At 47.8% G+C, this 22,503-nt stretch overlaps 1 protein-coding gene across 3 annotated transcripts in view; it reads right to left on the bottom strand.

Annotated features, from left to right (window-relative positions):
- The window catches only part of BID (BH3 interacting domain death agonist), a 32,307-nt gene extending 10,131 nt beyond the window's left edge, over positions 1–22,176 (bottom strand). Inside the window, exon 1 of one of the 3 annotated variants that reach the window (XM_019544537.1) lies at positions 21,999–22,176. The gene's annotated coding sequence lies outside the window, so the exon portion shown is untranslated. Of the gene's footprint in view, positions 1–3,423; positions 3,563–19,585; positions 19,607–21,998 lie in introns of those variants that run through there. The other 2 variants (XM_019544538.1, XM_019544540.1) reach the window with 2 other exon arrangements.
- Between the last annotated feature and the right edge of the window lie 327 nt (positions 22,177–22,503).

The following is a 22,503-nucleotide window of genomic DNA, read 5'->3' as shown; positions in this document are numbered from 1 at the left end:
CAGCGTTCCCTCAGGAGACCTGGGGGCACTGACAGCAAGTGCAGCACCGGTGCACCGGTGCATGGCTACACAGCACGGTTGCTTGCGCGCAAGCAAGGCCCACCTGGGTACTCAGATCCGCATGTGCCTCCCCAGCCAGGCTGCCCACGAGGAGAGGAGGGAAATCCCGCACGTCAGTGTGAGTGCAGCCAGGTGAGGACGAACCCCAGTTTGCTTGGAGCAACTGGCCTGACCTTCCACGCAGTGAAGGACGGAACAATGCAGCGCCTCTCCCCAGAGGCTGCCACGTATCCTGTACTTCCTAGGAAAGCCCGAGGCTCGATTTCACCAGTCCCGCTTGAAATTCGGGGAAAGCCTTCTGACTCAAGTGCAGGAGTCCTTCTCCTTCCACCCTGCCCCCAGCCTGCCCTCCACTCCACCCTAGAGAGCTCAAAACATGAGTCTGAGCAGCAGTGGAGAGGGCAGGCGTGACTAAACAAGTGAGGATACTCCCTACCCCCACTTCCCGGCACACAAGTGAGTCACAGGAGCCGGGTCTGGGGAGACAGCTCACTCCACTCTGCAGCCCAAACCATTAACCATGCTAGTCGAAGTCAGGCAGAAGGCACCGCACCCAAGACCGGTTCAGAGAGGCCTACGCTTTTGTAGATGACAGCTTACTCTGTCAAAGGCTATGAACAGTGCACAAACTGGCAGGTGACATAAGAATTAGAAGCCCTATTAGCCAGAGGCTTACACTGGAAAGCCCTGGTAGAGCTGAGTGCCAATGATAAATTTTAGAGGTCTCTGCTTAAACAACCAAGAGTAAGTAACAGTTTAGGGCAGGGTTGTCAAACATGTGGCCTGCAGGCTGGATGCAGCTTGTGGAGCCACATGTTCTGGCCCGTGGGTCTTTGGACTGACCTCAAGTGCCATGCCCAGCCCCAGACCTGGTGCCACACACCTTGCCTGCAGCACTGGGCACTGGCTTTGGATCAGGCCATGCTGAAGTCAGCACATAGGGCCAGTCCAACATGAGCTGCTGGCAGTGTCATGTCCAGCCCATGCCCCATACTCCATGTGTTGCATGTAACATTGGGTTCAACTGGCATGCCACGAGCAGCATGTGCCCCACCTGCTTTGTGCACAGCAAGGCTGAGGCTGGCGCATGCTGCATGTGGCACACAGGCTAGACCTGGTGCCACAGATGCTGCGCAGGGGATAAGTCTGGGTCCAGCCTGCAGACCAGCCTCAGTGGAGTGGGGGGTAACGATACCTCCTGTACTTTGTAAAGAACTCTGAGAAATGCTAGGTGGGAGGCGTGGTGTTCCCAGCAGTGTTGATGAACCTTGGGGTCAGATGAGTTTGACAACCCTGGCTTAGGGCAACCAGCTTGAGATACCAGGGCTGGGGCAGGCGGCATGTTCAGAAAACTTGCCCTCTTATAAAGCGCCTCTTCCACTGGGCCCACAAAAAAAATTAAAGGCAATGCTGTATCCCCTTTCATTCCCGAATGCTCAGAGCACCACATTGATGGCCAGAGCTGGAAGCTGCTGGAAAACTAGGATCCTCAAAATGCCCACTGGGAGATCATTCATTTTGCAGTCTTGGAGATCATGAATTTGGAGACTTTAAGATTAATCTACATCTTCTGCATTGAATAATTTCCAGCCTGATGTTCTATGACAAGGAAATGGAGACAAGCCAGTAGAAGTGAACTGGGGGCAGGGCTAAAAGGAAAGCAAAAGTTCAAATTAATCCAGTTGTAAAGAATGGTTGTCACATTTTCCAATTTGATCTGTATTTTAATATATTAAAACTAAATTTTGCTGAAATTATCACAACTCTGTCTCCTCTGCTGTGACCCTGTCACCCCATAGAGTTTCTTTGTGCATTCTTGTGTTGCAGTAGCTAGGAAAGACCTCCACAGCTCTTTTATGTCAAATATTGTGAAACTGGATTACAACTGCAATGGAAGCAGTCACACTGGTACAATCCATGCTCTTTATATGTTTTTGGTTCATCTAATGCTAACGTCATGTTTCCCTCTCCATAAAAGGCACACACTATAGAAAAGCCCCAGGGAACTCTTACAAAACCCTTATATAATCAGAATTTTGTATAAACAACATTCAGCCTCTCTACAGATTGCATGCAGAGGAACAGAAGCAAATTGCAGGTCACCAGGTTAGTTAGAGTTTACATGCATGTACTTAAAAGACACAGAAGAGAAAAAGATGTCTGTTCTCCACTGGAAGCACCCTCAATTCTTTTGAAGAAATGAGCTTAAACCAGGATGGATTTAAATATATATTTATTAAACACTGGATTTTTAATTTCAATCAGATTATTTAATTATATTTTTATTTTTTAAGTTGCTTTTTAAAAAGCACATATAAAAGAGCTTTAATTTAAGATATGTTAAGACTCAAAGATATCATGGAATAAGGATTATAACTTCTAATTATATACTATTTGAGACTATATTCATGTAACCCTTCTAGAAGTTTTATAAATAAGTCACAGCAGGCCATAGACTATATTAGGGCCCCAATCTTATGGGGGTCCCAGAGGCTCCTCTATAGATTAGTAAAGATTAAAGAAAACCATTCAACCCAATGGGACTCAGTGCTCAGTCTAGAAAATCCCATTAAGCATCACAGAGATGCTTAGTCTCAGTTCTCAAACCATGGATTTGTGTCTCCAGAGATCACAGGCAGACAAGGATCTTTGGGTAGATGGGATATATTTTATTAGACCAATTAAATATTTGGAAAAATTCTTCTTTGCGAGCTTTTGGGGACAAATGCCCTTCCTTCAACTGTAGCGAGAGTTTGTGGTCTCCAGAGATAACATCCTTGTTAACAGTGGTATATGAAGACGAGAGATAAAGACCTGATTACCTACCCATCAATCAGCCCTCTCGTCTGCAAGTTTGTGTACACACAGTCAAGCCCTTACTTTTCTCTAAAAGTTCAAAGTTTCAAGAAATTAAATGAATCAAGGATATCAAACAACAAGAACGCACTTTTTGTAGAAACCCCCCCCACCAATGCTTAAATCCAGGCTTCCTGACCAGTCATTTAAATCATGATCTAAATCAGGTTGATTTAAATCAAATCCACCCCGGCTTAAATCAGTCCGGAGTTTCAGACTGCACCTACAAGGCAGCCTTATGCATCTCTGTATGTGCAGCTTCTGCCCTCTACCATTAAGTCAACGGAAATCTCTGAGTAAGAATGAGATCAAACACAAAACACCACAAGACCTCTTTCTTGCCCTGCCAAAGCTGGACATGCTGCTCTACAAGGCACTAGATATAGACGCAAGGCTATAAAGCCTGTGTCACCATCAGAAGCACTGGCAGTCAGCACTTGTAAGATCCTGGAGACCCTCACGGAAGGGTAATACAAATTCTGCAAACGCACAGCAGCAAACACTTACCTCCTCTCAGCACGAGTATGCAAAAACTTCCTCAGCAAGAAGCAATGGGCGGCTTGCAGTCAGACCTCGTTTTAGTTGGCTCCCATAAATCTCTCCACGCGTGTGCATGTGCACGCACCCACGGAGCACTTGCTCTCAGCAAGTGGAGACACCCCTTTCAACTCTATGACCCATTACTGCTTCCTCCGGCTAATTATAACTGCTTCCCTCCCAAACGCAGGCAATGGCCAATCTCTGCTCTGCTTCCTCAAGCTCTAACCCTCCTCTCCTGGCCCCGGCCCTGGCTGCAGCTGCACAGGCATTTGAGTCTGACTCATGGCTGTGCATTGCCCCACAGACCAAGGGTTGAACAAACAGGACTGCTGTATAATGCTGGAGGAGGAACCACACATGCCACTCACTGGGGCTAGGGTGACGGAAAGTCACTCCACCACCACTGCCACAACTTCTTCAAAGGAAGAGGTGTCATCGCTGTGCAGAGAGCAAAGACCAGCAGGCCCTCCCACTGGGTGCCCCAAGGGGCTGGCAGCTCTCTGAAGAGCCATTGTTTTAGCCTCAGTCATCATTGGGAATACTCATCCTCTCCAGCATTAGACACTCACAGGGCCATTTGCTTCACAGATGGGTCTCAGTTCTCAAAAATATAATCTAGACAGGAGCAACTTCCCATAAAGGAGAGCAGTATCAGTTAAGGGTGCTGCCTGCTTTTTGTTCCCTCTGTCAGGATGCTTATCTTCCTCCTGCCACATTCACTTCATGTGCGAAAGAGGTTTTTAAAGCTGAAAACTGAAACTGCAGATCAGTCATCTGCAAGGGGAAATACACAAGATGTACATCACCCTGTTTGCAACTGAAGGATAACAGACGCAGCAAAAGTTTCTTCCCTCACAAGGGAGAAGTCATAAGCACTGCTGGGGACTTCCACTCAGCTCTCACCTAGCACTTCTCCAAGCTCTTCATGCAGTAAAGGAAGCATCATCCCCGCTCCACTGATGGCGACGCTGGGTCACAGCAAAGGAAAGTGATTCACCCAAGGTCCCTTACGAGACAAGTGGCAGAATCGGGAGTAAAATCTGCATCTCCTGAGCCCTAGTCGCTGGACTGGACTGCTTTCCAGAAAGCACTTCTCAGGAGTGTATATACAGAAAGCAGTAAGTCACCAGAGAGAGAAGAGATGCAAGTAGATGGCATCCATCCTCACTGACAAAGTAGCATCTCCTGGCACTCAAAGAGTATAACAGCACCACAGAGCTGATAGTCCTAACCACAGGACTGTGCTCCTGACACCTCCCACACACACAAGGCTGCATCTTCATGAGCACCTTCAATGCCACCTAACAGAGGCACAGGAGCCTTGTGATGCTTGGACTCAGGCTCATTCAAGGAGAGGTCCTGACGTCTTTGGCTATCTCACTTTAGACCACTTCCTCCAGCAAGATATGCAAACACGTCCACTAGAAACACCGCCGTTTCAAACCTCTTTAATCAAGGATCAGCAGCAGCTCACCAGCACGAATAGAAACAAATGCAATCACTTCCTCTTTCCTGGTAGCAGTTTCACTGCATGCACAGCGTTTCCTATACCCAACTTCCTCCCAACATGGGGAGCTCACAGGCATGTGCCCCTCAAACTCACTTGGCTCTCTGATCCAACCCTGTCACCTACCCCAGGGCTGGAGTATTCCAGCCTTGACTTCTCTGCCTCCCTGGGGTACAAAAATGAGCCCAAATTATGAGTTCTGTATGCGCTGTGATGTGAGCATTACCACCTAGGCATATTTGGTGGCGGTTTTTAAGAAAGCTACTTTTTTAGGCCCCCAGCAGATGTTAAAGGCGCGATGGAATCTGATGTGGGAACAGTGCTTCTTGCCATGCCACATGTGCATGGTGTGCTCCAGCTGGAAGCTCTGATCAGCTGTCAGCCCCTCCTGGCCTCTGGAGCACATGGGAGTCTTAAAAGTCTCCTGCATGCTGCAGAGGCTGGTAGCGTTGGGCACATGTGCCATGAAAGGTATGATAGAATCCAGCCACAAAGTTATTACACATTTTGTGTAATAACTGTGGCTTATTCCTGGTTTTACCATGCCGTTAACTAAATGAACATGTGGCTGGGTCTCCACTCAAGACATAATTAACTAGTTCATCACATCTTAAGCATAATGTCTGTCAGAGGTCCTAGTGACTTTGTGGTCTTCAGGAAAGGGCTTAGTCTGTTCAGTTTTAATGACCTCTCTTTCCCTTCACACGTTTACCTCCTTTGCACTTGTGGAAGGATTTTATTCCAGATGAGGTAAGTCACTGTACTGGGTTCTCTGGGTCCTCCTCAGTCTGCCAGGTCACATTTCCATTTCTTATTAAATAATCCCACTTGGGAAAGGAATCTTCCCTGTCAGACTTTAGTTTCATTTACTCTGCAGGCCCTTTCCCCTTCTGCTCTGTAACACGTCAGCGCATGAGAAAGAACACAGCAATTTAGCTGTCTTATTATGAACCCTCCTGGGGGAAAAAAAACAAAACAAAAAAAAGACTGGAGGCTTTCACAGCTGCGGTTTCTTACCAAAAAAAGACCGGGGGCACGGAAAATGCACTTTACGGCCTCATTAAGAAACCACTACACAGATGCAGTTCTGCTTTTTTTGCTCAAATAACAAGGCAACAAAAAACACCTACCTGAACTGCTCCAAAGCCTGGGTCTACAGTTCTGGTTCAGGCAATTAGAGAGGACAGAGCCAGCTATGAAGTTAAGATATTGATTTGAATTTCCACAGAGCACAAGCTTCCTCACATCTGGAACTCAGGGCTGGCCAGCAGCAAAGCTGAGATATGGTCTTCCTCAAAACTCACAAACATTTTGTTCTGAGGTTGAGTTTGGCGCTGTCTGTTGGGTAGCAGAATAACTGCACAGCCAGGCGCATAGACAGAGATCAGATGCAAGCCAATCCAACAGCTTGCCCACGCAGAAGTATGCAAAACTCCTGTCTCTTTCTGAGGGAGCCATATCTTGGGCCTTTTGACCCAAGAACAAGACTTGATGGCAAGAATCCCCCTCCTTCCTCTCCCATTCCACCCTAGAGGAGAGAGCTAAGAGCATCTGTTGAGCTAATTTGAGGCCTATTGACCATGTTCCTATTGCTGCTATTAAAGGGATGACTGCTCAAGAGATTTCTTCCTCACAGCACAACTTCTCCAGAGTCACTCTACAGTGATGATATCGAGGTATATTCAATCCTGGTTGCAAATTTACACCACGGCCTATATACAATCCGAGGGTGAAAATGACTACAAAAAGCAAAAAAAAAAAAGAAAATGACCTCATAACATCACAGTAGGAAGAAAAAACAAACTGGGAGAGAAAAGTGGAGCAGCTCAGTAACTCTGGCCATGAGCAAACACAGGATGAAAGTCTGACAGTCATAAATGATGAACAAACTGGGGTTTAAAAAGAGAAAAGCACAAAGGTCTCACTTAGATTAGAATCCAGAGTGAAGTCACAGATAGCGAGTACCCAACTGAGTACCACAGGCTACAGCACAGACATGAGCCAAGACTGTCAGTTCCTTGCAAGTGATAATTCACTGATTAAAGGTGACACGGATCAACTAGCAAGAGATACAGAAAGTGATCATGCATAAAAATTGGAGCTAAGAGACTCAAGTCTGGTCATCCATTCGTAGGCTCTGCAGGAACAGCAGGTTCAGCCCTGGGGATGGAGAGGACAGCACCTGAGACCACTTTACAATAATTTGAATTCAGGTATAGCATTGACGAGCTCCTATGACAGCTGCTGGCTGGGCCAGGGACTATGACAAGCTCTAGGAGCTGCTATGCTCCCAACAGGCCTTGCCAACCTGTGGTTTCCCCACATGTATATCCAGAACAGTTCCCCATGTCACTCTAGTCTCCTGGAGGCATGTACTCCAAGATAGATAATCATTGGTTCTACTCCACACCACAGCTTATAGCCATCCACTGGGCACAGGCCAACAGTCAGGGATGAAATATGAAGCCAAGGTTCCTCTCCCCTGACTCCATTGAGTTACAGACCCTCAGACACTGATCATAACTCATGGTGCAACAGCCAGGCTGTCTAGGGCACTATCCCACCATTCTTGTCAGCTGCACCCATCTTAGGTTGCCCTCAGATCACAGCACATCAGGACACGAATTCCTGTCCTGGACTCGTACAACGATGCCAGGAATACTTTCTAAAAGAACAACAGAAGGAGTCTAGTATACTTATAAGACAATCAAACATTTAAATGCTGGGCCAATATGAATCACTCAAAACACATATACACACACATGTCATTTGTCAATGGAGGATGGGACAAGTGGCACTCGTGAGAAAGGTGTTGCTACCAGTGCTTCTGTACACCTCCACTGGTCTTCTTCCCCTCAGAGCAAATTGTCCACAAAATCCAGAGGGCCATATGCATCTTCTTTTGGGGCTCCAGATAGGAGAGAGAGTGAAGAGGAAAACCTTGTACTAGATGAAATGTACAAGGGGCCTAGGAATGCCAGATATTCTGCTTTTCCACTGGGCTAAATCTGCAAACTGGCAACTGGAGCAGGGGCTAAAACATCCTGCTTCATGGAGTATTTTGCCAGTCACATGCACACTGGGGGGGTATATGTACTGCTGCACATGAACTTACCTACCTGGGAACCACCGTGGCTCACAGAACCCTGAAGCAGTTCTGCAGCAAGTACAAACTACAGGAAGAAATCCCGACGACCCTAATGAACCACTGCAAAATGCAGGTGGTACTGAGGAAACAGGATGCGGTGTCAACCACAAACTTTCTCCCCAAAGACAGCTGCCAGGCCACATGGAAGAGGATCTTCCACAAGGACCTGCAGAAAGAGCACAGACAAACTGGCAAGTAGCCTACCACGCACTCCCGGTGCAGGCGTAGCATTACATACAGGGGCAGTGAAAGCAAATACAATGCCCTAGGGAAACCTGCCCATAGAAAGCAGAGACAAATCAACCACCTCCTGTGGTACTGTCCTTTTCCCAAGGGGTTTGGAGGAAAATGTTTATATTCAAGATGATGACAAGGAATCACAAACCCTAACCAGAAAAGTGGCACTGTTTGGGCACCTGTGCAAGCAAAAGGGGACCCCAATGGCCCACCGTGACCAATTCATTCTCTCCTTTAGAAATGCCTTATGGAAGGCTAGGAGCCTGCTCCTATAAGTGTGCACAGACTCCTCAATAGAGGACTGTGTCAAGATGGGACTGAACAAGATGCAAGGGTACTACAAGGAAGCAGTGAAAGATGTCAGCGAGGAAATGAACGAGATCATCTGGAAGGGGATGGACTGGCACAGACCAGCTCAGGGGTGGGATTCCTGAAGATAGAGGTGACAATGATGATGATGGCGATGACAACAGTGACAGTGAGAGAGAAGCAATGACAGAGATGACTGAAAGAACTGGGAAAGAAGTAGACAAGGGCGGGGGGGCAGGGTAAGCTTAGGGTGTCTGTCACGGGCAAAATGATGGTGATGGTCACGCAGGTGCATGGACACGCAGGAGTGTCGTGCGGACACTGTGATGGGAACGTGTATGATGTAATGGCAATGATGTGTTTTGGATTGTCAGGCAAGCTATAGAAGCCACAGGACAGTTCTGGTAGAAGTACTGCGATACATATACATAGGAATATATATTTTTGCAAATAAAAAAAACATCTTTTAGGAAGAGCCGATTAAAGCTGAGGCTGAGTGCACAGATGGGAGGATCAGGAACATGCCAGATTTCTGGTTTGCAGTTGTTTCATTTCAAGGGAATCCTTTTCCAGCCAGGTCTCTAGTATCATTCAAGCTGCTCCTACCCACTTGTCCAGTCAGAACCATGCACCACTGAGGCAAAAAGGAAAAAAGAAAGGTTTTGGAGGCCTGGTACAAAGATCAGTCACACTTGGAGCTGTGCATGTTTGTGGAACAGCTTCTCCAAAACATGAGCTTGCATTTTAAATGTGTTGTCACTGGCTTCCCCTCCTTGCCACAATGACAGAAGCAGAAAAACTATAAGCCTCGAGTTAACAGGCCAACTTCCTGCAGGTAGGAAGTAACAATCTATTAATATAGACAAGCAAGCAAGATGTTCCATGCGTGGGAAGAGTAACACAGGTCCCTTTGTTTAATCTGGATGTAGTGTAGCACAGGATAATCATCCCATCCAGCACTTTTGAGGATACCACCCCAAGACTTAACAGATGTCAGGGTGAAAGAAAATAAAATTGAAGGCCAAGATTCTTGAGTGATTTGGGATGCAGGTAGACCAACCTGAAGCAGCTTAACAGTACTCAATGTCTGTAGGACAAGCACTTAAGAGTTATAAAAAACAAACAAACCAGGTTTCCTGAGCAGAACAGGAATTGGACAGCCAAGGATTGAGGCACCCAAAAAATCAGTAGTTACCTCTGACAAATCTTAACTGGAGCCCACTCAACCACCTCTCTCGAGTCATACTTTTATAAGGAGCTGGGAAGTGTCACCACTTTCAAATTCCTAACAAGTTGCAGAATCTCCACCTTTCACAGAATGGAAGTGGAAGGTTCTTGTGTCCGACAGGGATTATTTGGCTGGCTTTGGTTTCACGGAATGTGCAAATGTTATTGCTAAGGCAGCAGGCAGATTTATGCAGTCACACAATACAGTATATCCCAACCTATCTTTCCATTGATACCACTGCATACTATTTTCTTCCAGTTATGACAGAGTGATATAAAAATCTGAAGTCCAAGGAAGAAATAAAAATTGCATAAGAGACCAGTGGTATTTCACTTTCACATACAGCTCGAATGCAAGATGGTAATACAAAGAGTCCTTCAGCAATCACCAGGGCATTAAAATCTGTTGGGCCCAAAAAGCAAAATATGAAACCAAAACAATCAGTGATCACCTGTCCCAAGTGGATTTGTTTCAGCAGAGGCAGCCCTGCTGGGAAGCATTATGTTAAGTGCTAGCCAGTGCCTAGGACACTAGTTTCAGTGGCTGCAAACTGCCCTAAAACTTCCCACAAAGATTCAGAGCACATTGTTTCTGATACCAAGGCTAGGCATACACTATGATAGCTGTGTATATACACCATAGCATATGCCTACTCTTTCATAGACAGCTTAACTGGCAAAACCTGCTAGGGTGTATGGAGAGGTCACACCCTTCTGCCTGCACAGATGTCAGCAAAACCATAGAAATCAGAGAAGTAGGGCTGGAAGGGACCTCTGGAGGTCAGTTCACTCCCCTGCCAGAGGCAGGATCATCCCATTCCAAGCCATCCTAAACAAATTCATAATCTAACCTCTTAGTAAAAACTACCACCAACTATGACACAACACAAGACAACATTCTAACTTGGTAAAGAAGGGGGACCACAGCAGTCAACATCCTGTTTATGTGAAAGACTGTTAATATAAACTCAAGAGATCCCAGGAAGAAGGCTGCTACAGAGGGCAGAAGCTCCCACCTTTCCTGACCACTAGGTAAAACTCCTTCCTGATCCCAAATACAGCAATTGGTCTGACCCAGAGCCAAGGGCAAGACCCCCTAGCCAGGAACTTCCATAAGGTCCCTGCAGGGACATCAGAACACCCCAGTCAAAATCCACAGCCTTGGATGCAGCCAACACCTAATGCCTCTGAGGAAGGTTTAAAAGACCAAAAAAAAAAACCTGACAAAGCAGAACGGCAGAGGGGTGGGGGGCACAGGACTCCCTCCCAGCCCCATGTGGCAACCTGCAAAGTCCAGAAGCATGGGAAATACCCATAGCAGAACTGAGGCATAGCTACACTTGCGTCATCCCTGACCAGTGGCTGTCCAACCTTGTTGAATACCTCCAGTAGTGGAAAGTTTGCAACTTCCTTAGGCAGTCTATTCCACTGACTTCGTTGTTCCAACAATGAAGACATTTTTCCTGACATAGTCTATGTCTATGAAAGTAAATTTAGAGTTTCATAGTTCTTAGGGTTGGAAGGGACCTAAACAGATCATCAGATCTGACCCTCTGCCCTGGTCAGGAACAGGTGCTGCCGTCATATCAGCCCAGCCAAATATCTGTCCAGCCTCCTCTTGAAGACTCCCAAGGTAGGAGAGAGCACCACCTCACTTGTCATAGACATTAGGGCTGGAAGGGACCTCACAAGATCATCAGGTCCAGCCCCCTGCCCAAAGAGCAAGAAGCCAGCTACGGTCAAAAGATCCCAGCAAGGTAAGCGTCCAGGTGTTTCTTAAAAGTGTCCAGAGTAAGTGCTTGCACCACCTCTGGGGGGAGTCTATTCCAGGCCTTGGGGGCTTGGATAGTAAAGAAGTTTTCCCTTACGTCCAGCCTAAAACAGTTTTGCAGGAGTCTGTGACTGCTGGACCTTGTCATTCCCTGGGGCGCTCTGGTGAGCAGGCACTCCCCCAGATCCTGATGTACTTATAAGCAGCCACCAGGTCCCCCGAGCCTACGCTTTTCCAGACTGAAGAGTCTCATGGCTCTCAGCCTCTCATCATAAGGCCTGTTCTCTTGTCCTCTCATCATGTGTGTGGCTCTCCTCTGGACTCTTTCAAGCTTCTTCAAGTCCCTCCTGAATTGTGGAGCCCAGAATTGGATGCAGTACTCCAGCTGCGGCCTCACCAAGGCCGAGTACAGTGGGAGGGACATTCTGGGTCTTGCTTGAGATGCATTGGTGGATGCAAGCCAGAGTTTTGTTCGCTTTGCCGGCTGCAGTATCACAGTGGTGGCTTACTTTGCTCCAACCGTGGGGTGGAGGCAGTTACTCTGACAAGGGACACAGCTACTCTGACAACTTGTCAGCTTTGCTCCTGAATACAGACACACATTAACACCTGCGTCTGGATGGGATGTCATGGGTATATTACACCTGCATCTAGATGGGATGCCCCATCAGCTATATTCCTGAGTAGGTGCTCAGTGTAGGCATCATTACAATGCCTCCATATGGCAATAGAGGGGGAGAAAATAGTAGCCTGTTTGCCTATAGAAAATGGCTATCCTGGGGCACCTCTGGATGCATACTCACAAGGACATAACTTTCAGCAGCACAGTTCTACCCTTGATTTTTTTTCAAGGTAATTCTACACTGGATTCATGCAAGTCAGAGCTGTACAACTTCTGGATAGTGGTGGGATTGCATGGTGCGCAGGTTGCAGACCCCCGGGGTTTCCCTTGCCCAGCTCTTCCCCATGTGTGCAGCCCAGCTCTTTCACTGTGTTCACAAACAGCAGACTCACTCACATGTGCATGGTTCCCCACTTGCAGCATGGGCAGCCCAGATTTCCCCCTGCTGCATGTGAAACAGCCTCCTGCCACCCAGCCCCACCTCAGAGCAGAGGTAGAAAGCAGAAACCAAAGGAGGAAAGGGAGCCTGGTCACCAGCCACCAGCACAGAAAGGTGGGGGCAATGGCAGCAGTTGGGCAGGAACTTGGGAGCTGTATGTTAACCCTTTTGCGGGGGATGTATGCTGCTGCAGGCTGTCAGTTGCACAGCTCTGATGTAAATTACCCTGGTGCAAGTCAGAACACTGTTTGCTCCTAGTTAAAGCTGGTATAAATGCCTCTTGTACCCATGTAAACGTGTCATAGGTCAAAGTCCTTAGCTTATGTTGGTTGAGGAGATGGGGTAGCTACTGGGACAGAAAAAAACTGTCAGGATACATTCGGTCTACATTAGGGATCTCTGCTGAAAACTACAGCAGCAGAGTCTGTGCAGTGGAGACAGGCTGTTTGTTTTGGGGCACGAGGGAGGGTGAGAGCAGCTTATGCCGAAAGAGGGACTTAACCATAATGATGGCAGCATATTTTTGGGACATTCAAAACATTCTGGGGTGTTACTGATGTGTTTAGCCTCTTCCTCAGGTTCACATGGGGACTGAACTGCAGATCCTAGCTAACTACAGTGTAGAGCTGGATCAAGCCCAGGCAGACAAATTGGAGGGAACAGGAAACTGGGCTCTGTAAATGCCTGGAGGCATCAGACTTTGTTAGCTTCATGCTGGCACCTGTGCTTAGATTAGTTCCAGGTGACACAGAACAGGGAAGACTCTCAGGAAAGTGGAACAGAAAGGGGAGTTCACACCCAGCATTGCAGAAAAATAAGAGGGTGGGGAGATCCACTCAGACTAGCTCAGCAAGGCAGGGGGGAATGGGGTATATAACAGGCCATGTGGGCTGGTCCTCTTTTAGGCAGAAAGGCAATGCAGGAAACAGCAGGCTCCTAGGTCATGTGCCATTGGATGTCTCATGTTTGAGTTTGTTACAAAATCATTAGTGGCTTACAGGCACGTCCATTCTCAAACACAAGAGTCACATTGCACACTCTCTGCCTGAGTCTGGGTATTTCAGGCTAGGATTCATTTTTCCACATGGCAGCTAGTCTTCCACGCAGGAACTGAGCCTCTACTCTCCAAAGCACCAGCAAATTCAAGCAGGAGCTAGAATTCAATATCCCCATGCTGAAAGGGATTCAAACTGGAGCTTCGCAGTGTAGGAAGCTTCCTTTGTACCAGAACTTACACGGCTTTGCGCAAGACTTGGCTCTGAAGACAACTCCTGTGTAACAGGGAAATTAACGCTCCCGTTACTTTTAAGGGAAAAAACCTCACAGCAGAGAGAGTCCAGGCAGCTGAAGAGGCACCTGAGAAGCCCCATTACTTGGGCAGAGAGTTGCCCATTAAGGCACTCTCCTGGCTGCAACGCAGGGCGCTGGCCATGTGGCAGGTGAGGGGTGACTTCCCCGTGCTCACCACCAGCTTCTTCTGTGCTGGCAAGCACGGGTTGGGGCTGTGCACTGCACCCCGCCTGTACCACGGGGCTGGGGGGCACTGGGTGTGAGCGGGCAGGAAGTCAGTGGGACCACAGGGCCCACACCGGTGTCCCAGGGCCAATGCTGGCAGGGCCCAGAGCAGGGTGGCAGGAGCATCAGGTCCTGGCCGGCAGGGGCTCTATGGAGCCAGGCCAGCTCCCCCCCTCCCTGCTGGTGCAGCCCAGCCCAGCTCCACAGACCCCTGCCAGCCTGTGCCCCGCTCTGGGCCCCACCAGTGCTAGCCCTGGGACAATGGTCCCAAGATGGTGACCAGGGGGTGGGGTACCTGTCAAGTGGCAGGGCTACCCATGTGGCCCTCGACAGTCTGCCAAGGGTAAGCGGCCCTCCACTCAAAATAACTGCCCACCCCTGGACTAGCAGGAGTATGGAGCTGGGGTGGAGAGGGTGTGGGAGTGACGGTGGCAGCCATGGGGACCTCTCCCTCCCACACTCTTTTCCCCCCGCCTGCCCAGGATGCACAGCTCCTGCCACCAGCAGCAGCAGTAGGCAAAAGGCACTCGGGGTGCTCATAGCCTGCTCGTGCATTATCACCTGGGGGCATGCAGCTCTGGCCAGTGCTGCACGAGGTGGCAAGGAGTGCAGCCAGGCTGACTTGCCTCAACTTCATGGGGCTCCCCGCAGCACACGTGCAACTCCCAACACTCATGTGCCACTAGGGGAAGCCCCTCTGTCGGAACTGGAGGCTCCATCGCACAGGGCTTCCTCCGGTGGCTTGCAAATGCCGGGAGCTGTACATGCACCCCGGGGAGCCTGGTGCAGTAGAGGTGGGCCAGCCCCACTGCACTCCTTGCCACCACATGCAGTACTGGCTGGAGCCGTGCGCCGCTGGGCAGCAGCACCTACATGCGCCCCAAGCGCCACCTGCTCGCTGCCGTCACTGGCAGGGGCTGTGTGCCATGGGGAGGGAGTGTGTGGAGGGGTCCCCACACACCCATACCCTACCCCCACAACCCTGCCACAGGTGCATACATACCCCATGCCCCCCCATGCAGCCACACCTCTTCACAAACCCCACATACACACCACCCCATGACCCACTGTACACATACAGCCACCCTAACCACACCCTATACCCCCCCACACAATATATGAGTAAGAGTATTTTTGAGTTATTATGCAGTCATCTTACAGATACATATACTACACAAGTCATGACAAATTTTTGTAATAAAATTAAAATGTTATAGTAGGTGTTAGACGTTTAGTGTATGATTTGGTTTCCCCCACCCCGCAATTTGAAGATAGCAACCCTCCCTCCCAAAAGGAGTACTTTGGTGGGTAAAGGGAGGGACTTCTGCTCCCAAAATGGTGACCTGCGGGTGGGGCACCTGTCCAGGGGCAGGGCTACCCTTATGGTCCTTGGGAGCTCACCAAAACTCAGGAAGCAGCCCTCCAGCCAAAATAATTGCCCACCCCTAGATTACAGTCAAGAGGAGCAGGACTTGCATTAATACCAGCGTGCTTATGTTTGTGTTGGAGTTGTTACTGGCAGCTCGAGACTGGGACTGAAGGGGAGATCAGGGGATCCCAAGGGTGCCAAGGAAGCACATGGCAGTTATGGGGAGACCTACCAGGGGGGCAGGCCTTGATACACAAAGCAGGCTGCTGCTAGGAAGATGAGGGAGGGTGACTTGAATATCCTGCCTAAGAAGGGTGGTATTGGGGCCAGGGACCCCGTAGCCCAATGGGTGGGATCCTAGCTTGAGAGGGGGGAGGCTAAGGGCCCATAGCCTAAAAGGGCTAATGAATATAGTCTGAGAAGGGCAAGAACCAGTGGACCGTAGCCTGGGAGGGGTGAGACACATAGCTCCAAGTGTGGCAAGGATCAACAGGGCCAGGAAGCCCATAGCCCAGAAGGGGCAGAGACCAGTTAGGAACATAGGAACCTGAGCCCCAGGAGGGGCAGACAGCTGAAAGGCAGAGAGGCCTGAGCCCCCAGAAGAGGCAGACTGACACAGGCCAGGTCGCCCAGACTGATCAAGTGGAAACTGGGCTGAGTACCCACTGATGAGCGATTTGGTAACACCTATGGGGTATGTGCATAGGCGAAGTGGAAAGCCACAGAATTAGTGCTTAAGGCAATTGTCGCACTAAAGCACCAATGGGCCAGGATGGCCGACCTAACGCCTGAAGGGTGAGTTTGAGACCTGTGGAGTCTGGGAGGGAGTCACTAGTTACAAGCACAGACCAGAGCTCCCTAGGATTTTAGGACAGCCTCCCTTTCCATCAGTTTAATTAATTACAGTGGAGTCGCATCATACGCGCATTTAACTTACACAAATTCAACTATATGTGCTCGGCAAAAAAGAGAGAAAAATAACGATTTGAATAGTGTGGGTGATTCTGCCCGCCATTCCACTCAATGAGCATGAGATGGGAGACGTGAATCTGCTGTTCCCTCTGTCGGTCTCAGTTCCAGCTTGCCTCTCATAGTGTGAGTATCTCGCCGTGCTGAGTGTGATTCTAGAGTTTAAAGATACGTATTTTTTGTACAACCTGGTCCCTAAACGCAAGGTAACTACTTCATCTGGTGCTCAACCAAAGACACGGCGATCTATTACAACACTGGAGGAAAAACTGTCTGTGTTGAATAGTACGTACATATGGCCACAACGAATCTAGCATCCATGCCATCATTTTGACTATACGCGATTTTCGCTTTACACGCTGACTTTAGAAACTAACCCCCGCATAAGATGCGACTCCACTGTACAAGGCATGCAGACAAAAGGGAAGGATGGGGAGTCAGGGCGAGTACAGGAGCTGTGTGATTACCAGGGGGCGTCACAGCCACCCCAGCCACCTAGCCCAGTTATACCCTGCCCAGGGGTTTATAGACTAACAGACAACAATAACATGGTTTATGGGGAAAGGCAAGTGCTATGCAAATAAATCATACACTTCCCTGCAACTGTCTGGGGAAACACCTAATACATACAAATGAAGAGCTCATTTCAGTCAGTCAATTCACTTGAGCAGGGGATACAGTCAGATGAGTTGTGTGCTCCCTGCCAGAGATCAGCTCAGTCCAAGAGAAGAGCACTGAACTGTTCCAGTAAAACCCAGGATCTCACACCAGCTGCTTAGATAAATCAGAGAGCAATGCTTGGGCTGATGGTCCCTGTGCAAACTGCTCATTCAGGTCCCCGTTCCTTTTGAGCATATGCTAGCTACAACATACAACAGCACTCCAAGCCTGGTGACTTTAAGCCCTACCACAGCAGTCAGACACAGACTCTTGTCCTGCAGGTGCTGCTGCCGCCACTTCCCTCGCCACTGCTTCCGCTTAAAAGACATGATGGCAGGATATGAGAGTGGCTGAAGTAGTGAGGCTGTGATGCATGTATGCTCCCCCCCATCTCCTTGATACCATTCATGCTTCCTTACATGAGGCAGGGCCCACAATTTGGGAAGTGCTGCAGTACAAGCATGGCCCCATAGCATTGAAGTATGTTTGTATGCTAAAAAGCCCTCCCAAAATGGCACTGTGTGGCTCCTGAGTTGATATGCTTCAATGATAGAAGAACAAATGTGCTCACTCTTATTAAGAAAAATCAATAAATAAAACTGCCTGCTCTTCAAATTCAGGCTGCAACTCATGAATCAAACCAGGTGCTTTCTTCTGGTTGCACTGTCATCTTTCTTGCATAAGCACAAAATAGCACAAGGAAACAACATAGACATAAATGTGGTCTCAAAACCTCATACTTGCTAAACACACATAAACATGCCAGGCACAGCCAGATGTACACTGCTGCGCTGATGGGTTTCTGTCAGCTTCTGTGATCTAGAACACAGCGAGTGCCTCTCCAGCACCATTTTTCAACCCGTCAGCCGTGACCCAAAAATGGGTCACAAGAATATAGGAAAGGGTCATGAACTTTAAAACAAAATTTAAAAAATGGATTCTCCTATAAAAGAGAAAAACATGGGAAATGGTAGCTTTTCTCTTACAGGCTGGTAGAGTCCTAGCCTGATAGGAACTGCTTGGGGACCCCCACCCCACACACTGGGGGGCTGCAGCCTAGGGGCAGGGGGTCAGGAGCAAGGGGCACTGGATAGGGACTTGCCATTGATGTTTACAAATGGCTCCTAGCACAAAAAAGGTTGAGAACCACTGCCCTAGAGGACTTGCAAACTATTTAAAAGGCTACCACCTTGTTTCTATTTATTGACAGAAACCTTTCCTAGGAAGAGCTTCTGCAGGCATCGCAACACCAGTGCACCGTGTTCTGCACATGGGCAAAACTGATTGGACTCTGCTAAACAAGTCTGCTGATAACGCACAAGGAGGCATAGAGCCCAACTCTCCCTTCTCAGCTGTTCATTTCTTATATCATCTCTAAATTCAAACAGATTATTACACAAGCAACATCAGCTGAGGAAGGTGCTATTTTCATTTAGCTACTTCTTAGTACAAGCAACACTGCTAAAAAAAAAGTGCAACCAGAGCTATGGTTGGCAAAGGCAAATATGTGGGAGGACTATGTGCCTGCACAAAACCTGCCCTGAAGCATTTGCAAACTGATGCTACAATCTACCTAGACAAAATTCCTGGCTGGTTCCAAGCTGCTGCTGTAACAAATAACTAAGAAGGATAGTAGATATGAAGGAAGGAGAGACAGTTATAAACAATAGCAGGGAAAAACAGAAAAAGGGGTAGATGTGGACTGCAAAGTGTCTCAGAGCTAGATACTCAGATGGTATGCACACTTCTTGTCCTAGAAATCTTTCCCACTGTGCTTACATAAACTTTGCTGGCACACGAAAAGCCTACTGTCACTTCGTAGTGGCAGTTCTGCTGATCAGAAAGCAACTTCTTTTTCACAAAGTCAACATATTTGTTTTCACTGTGATTCAAGTTTTGCAATTGAACAAGCAGAAAAACACTGAAATGACAGTGAATGTCATCATGAAGTGGGGGTGGAGTAGGGAATAGACAATCAAGCCAATCAAAATAGCAAAACAAAACCAAACTCAACAAGCACATTCGTCCAAAAGAAAAGTTTCAGCCACCTCTAGGAGTTACATTAACAGTCTTCTACAATCAGCACCAAAAGCACTTAGGCCAGATACTCAAAGATATTTCCCTGATGAATGGGCCTGGCAGAATTCAATGTTTATGTGTTAATACATTTCAGCAGCTACAATCAATGCTTATTTTTAAGCACTTATTTCTATTTTTACTGATTTATTTTCAGGATCGCACAAAATTAGGAGTGTGGGGGGCAAACAATTTAGTAATGACAGTGTACTGTTAAAAGCTTTATAAAAACATGTGTCAAAATATAAAAAGTAAATATCCCTAAATCAATCAATCGTACCTGCTTTAAATAGGTATTCATTCATCAGGAAAAAGCTGGGCAGGGACCAGAAGAGGAAGGCAGCAACAGTCCCAGAGCTCTGGGAACACCAGACTGCACTTAGCTGGCCTGCCTGGGCAGGTCCCTGCTGCCACCCAGCCTGGAGCCTGCAATACTCTCCCTCTCCATGGCCCTGCTTTGGGTAGGCGGTTTGTTTAAGTAGTTTATTATCCTTCCAGCCAGTTTCCCCACCCCTTGGAAGGAGCAGCTAATTGCTTGATGAGTCATTAGATCTCCCATTGTTTCCCTCTTTAACCCCACCACCCTCTGTCCCTCCTTTCTTTCTCCACTGTCCAGTAACAAGGGTAAGAGTTCTCTGTTACAGTCCCCTTTCTACAAATTGTGATTATTACCAATAGAAATAATAATTGAAATAATTTGGCTGAGATGATATAGTTGGGGATGGTCCTGCTTTGAGCAGAGGGTTAGAGTAGAACCTGAGGTCCCTTCCAACCTTAATTTTCTATGATTCTATGAAATATTTTCCCATTGGTCTGAAGTGAAATTGCCATTTACCAATGTTTATAGGTAAAAAATCAAATCCTGTCAAGCCTACTGATAAAGCACACGCAGACTTGATTGACTTGGAGCTAGGCACCTACATATGTCTGAGGATGTAGGTCCAGTCCTTCACCTCAAGCTGCAGATGATGATTCCAGGTTCAAAGCCCACGGCCAGCTCTGACACCTCACTCTGTGCACCAGCATACACACTTCAAAACCCTTTCTGGGGCTCAGCTTTTAGCTACTCTTGCCACACAAGCCAACCCCAGCCCAGACATGATGCAATACACTTGTATAGAATATAAAATATAATTTTGTTTTATAATCATATCGTAAGTAAATCCATCTTGATCATATAAGAAACAGCTTAGGCACCAATTGAGGGTTACAGTTCTAGCAGAGACATGGGCAAACTGCGGCCTGGGGGCTGGATGCGGCCTGTCAGGCCATTCTATCCAGCCCGTGGGGCCCCTAAAAAATTTAGAAAATTAATATCTATCTGCCCTGGGCTACCTGTCATGTGGCCCTCGATGGCTTGCCAAAATTCAGTAACCGGCCGGCCCTCTGACCAAAATAACTGCCCACCCCTGGTCTAGCATGAGAAATCAGGTGGCAGGGATGTTCTAGGCCAGTGGGCCCAACTTTTTTGGCAGGCATGCTACAAATTAACCCTGCACCCTTCCCAAGTGCCAGAATTCCCCTCCTCTGCCTGATCTTCTGATGCTCTGCTTTCTGTTCCCTGACCCACGCTCACAAAAACTTGTGCAACATTTTATTTATATGTGTGTGTGTGTGTATATCCTGTTATATACACATACCTATATATATATACACCACACACACATATATATATAGAAAAGCTTGAGCCATTCTAATATATATTAAAATATGTTATAGTAGGTGTTTGGCTTTAAGTATGTGGTTTGGGTTTTTTTCCTGGTTTGAAGATGGCAACCCTCCCTCCCAAAAGGAGTACTTCTGGGGGCAACAGAAGGGACTTTGGGTGGCAAAGGTCAGGGGTTATAATATATATAATAGCACAAGCTTTTATATATGTATGTATACGTGTGTGTATATATATACATATATACATACATACATACATATATATATACACACACGCATATAACTGCTTAATATATAATTAAATAAAACACACATACACACACATTTCTGTTAGTCTATAGGAAGCAAATCTACCCTGCTTCATGCTTCATCTCTGTGCTCCCTACCCCATCTGCTGCTTTGCTTTCTGCTTCCTACCCTATCTATCTGTTCTTGTGCAGCCTGTCCCTTCCCTGATCTGCCATGTGCCACACACAAGAGGCCACTTGTGCCACAGGTTGACTACCCTGCTCTATGCAATGGGTTTAAACTGCAGCAAAGCACATTTTGATCAAGTCCTGGAAGCAGCTCTGGTTGGCTGTCAGGACAGCAGGACAACGGAACAAACTGCCCAGGGAAGCCGTGGAATTTCCTTCCCCGAGTGTTTTCAAGGAGAGGCTGGGCAGGCATTTGTCTTGCATGGCTCAGAAATAGCACAGCCTGCATTTGTGCAGGGGTTTGGCTGGGGGACCCTGGAGATCCCTTCCAGTCCTATAATTTAGCTCCTGGTAGAGAAAAACCTTTCAACAGCAGCTCCAAAAATTCCCATCTTTAAAGGTTGTCATTTGCTTTTATTGGAACTGCCACCCGCAGATGCCCCCGCTGTGAGCCTGGACAAAACACACCTATGCTGAGGAAATCCAGAGACCAGCACTTTGCTACACAGCTACCCTCAAATATCATGCACACTCTTCAACTGGGTTAACCCCTGAGCCTCCCCTGCCTGAAGTCACAACTCAGTGCTCTCTATGTCCGAGAACACTTACCATCCAGGAAGCTGGGTGAAGCTCTGGTTATGCTGCTCGGGGCAAGAGAAAGCAAGAAAGAGGTTGTGGCATCAGCAGGAGAGGTCTTACTGAAGCAATCCACGGGGACAGCCCCGTTGTAGCAGGAAGTGATGAGAAGAGGGGCCAATTTGGCAGTGGCTGGAGGAAGCAGAAGACATAAGAAAGAGGAAGAGATCAGGACAAGGGACACAATCAGGCCGGATGGATACACACTAAAGAACAGGAAAGTGTCTGAGAGAGAGCACAACCGGAGACTGCTCTGCCAAGAGCAAGTGGAAGCAACTGGAAAAGAATAGGTAGCTCCACCCTTTGAATCTCTTTACCTCTGTTTTCCCAGCACTTGTCTCCGCTCTTGGCAAATCTCTCTCTGGGTATGCATGTGTATAGGTGCATGTGTGCATGTCTGTATGTGCATGCATGCGTTCACAAGGATGACATAGTTGGGGATGGTCCTGTTTGGAGCAAGGGGTTGGACCTGCATGTC

This window comes from Crocodylus porosus, unplaced genomic scaffold, assembly GCF_001723895.1.
Source record: "Crocodylus porosus isolate Cpor-Errol unplaced genomic scaffold, CroPor_comp1, whole genome shotgun sequence".
Classification (NCBI taxonomy): domain Eukaryota; kingdom Metazoa; phylum Chordata; order Crocodylia; family Crocodylidae; genus Crocodylus; species Crocodylus porosus.
Note: the sequence above shows the minus strand (reverse complement) of the source record. Positions and strands in the feature narration are given on the sequence as shown.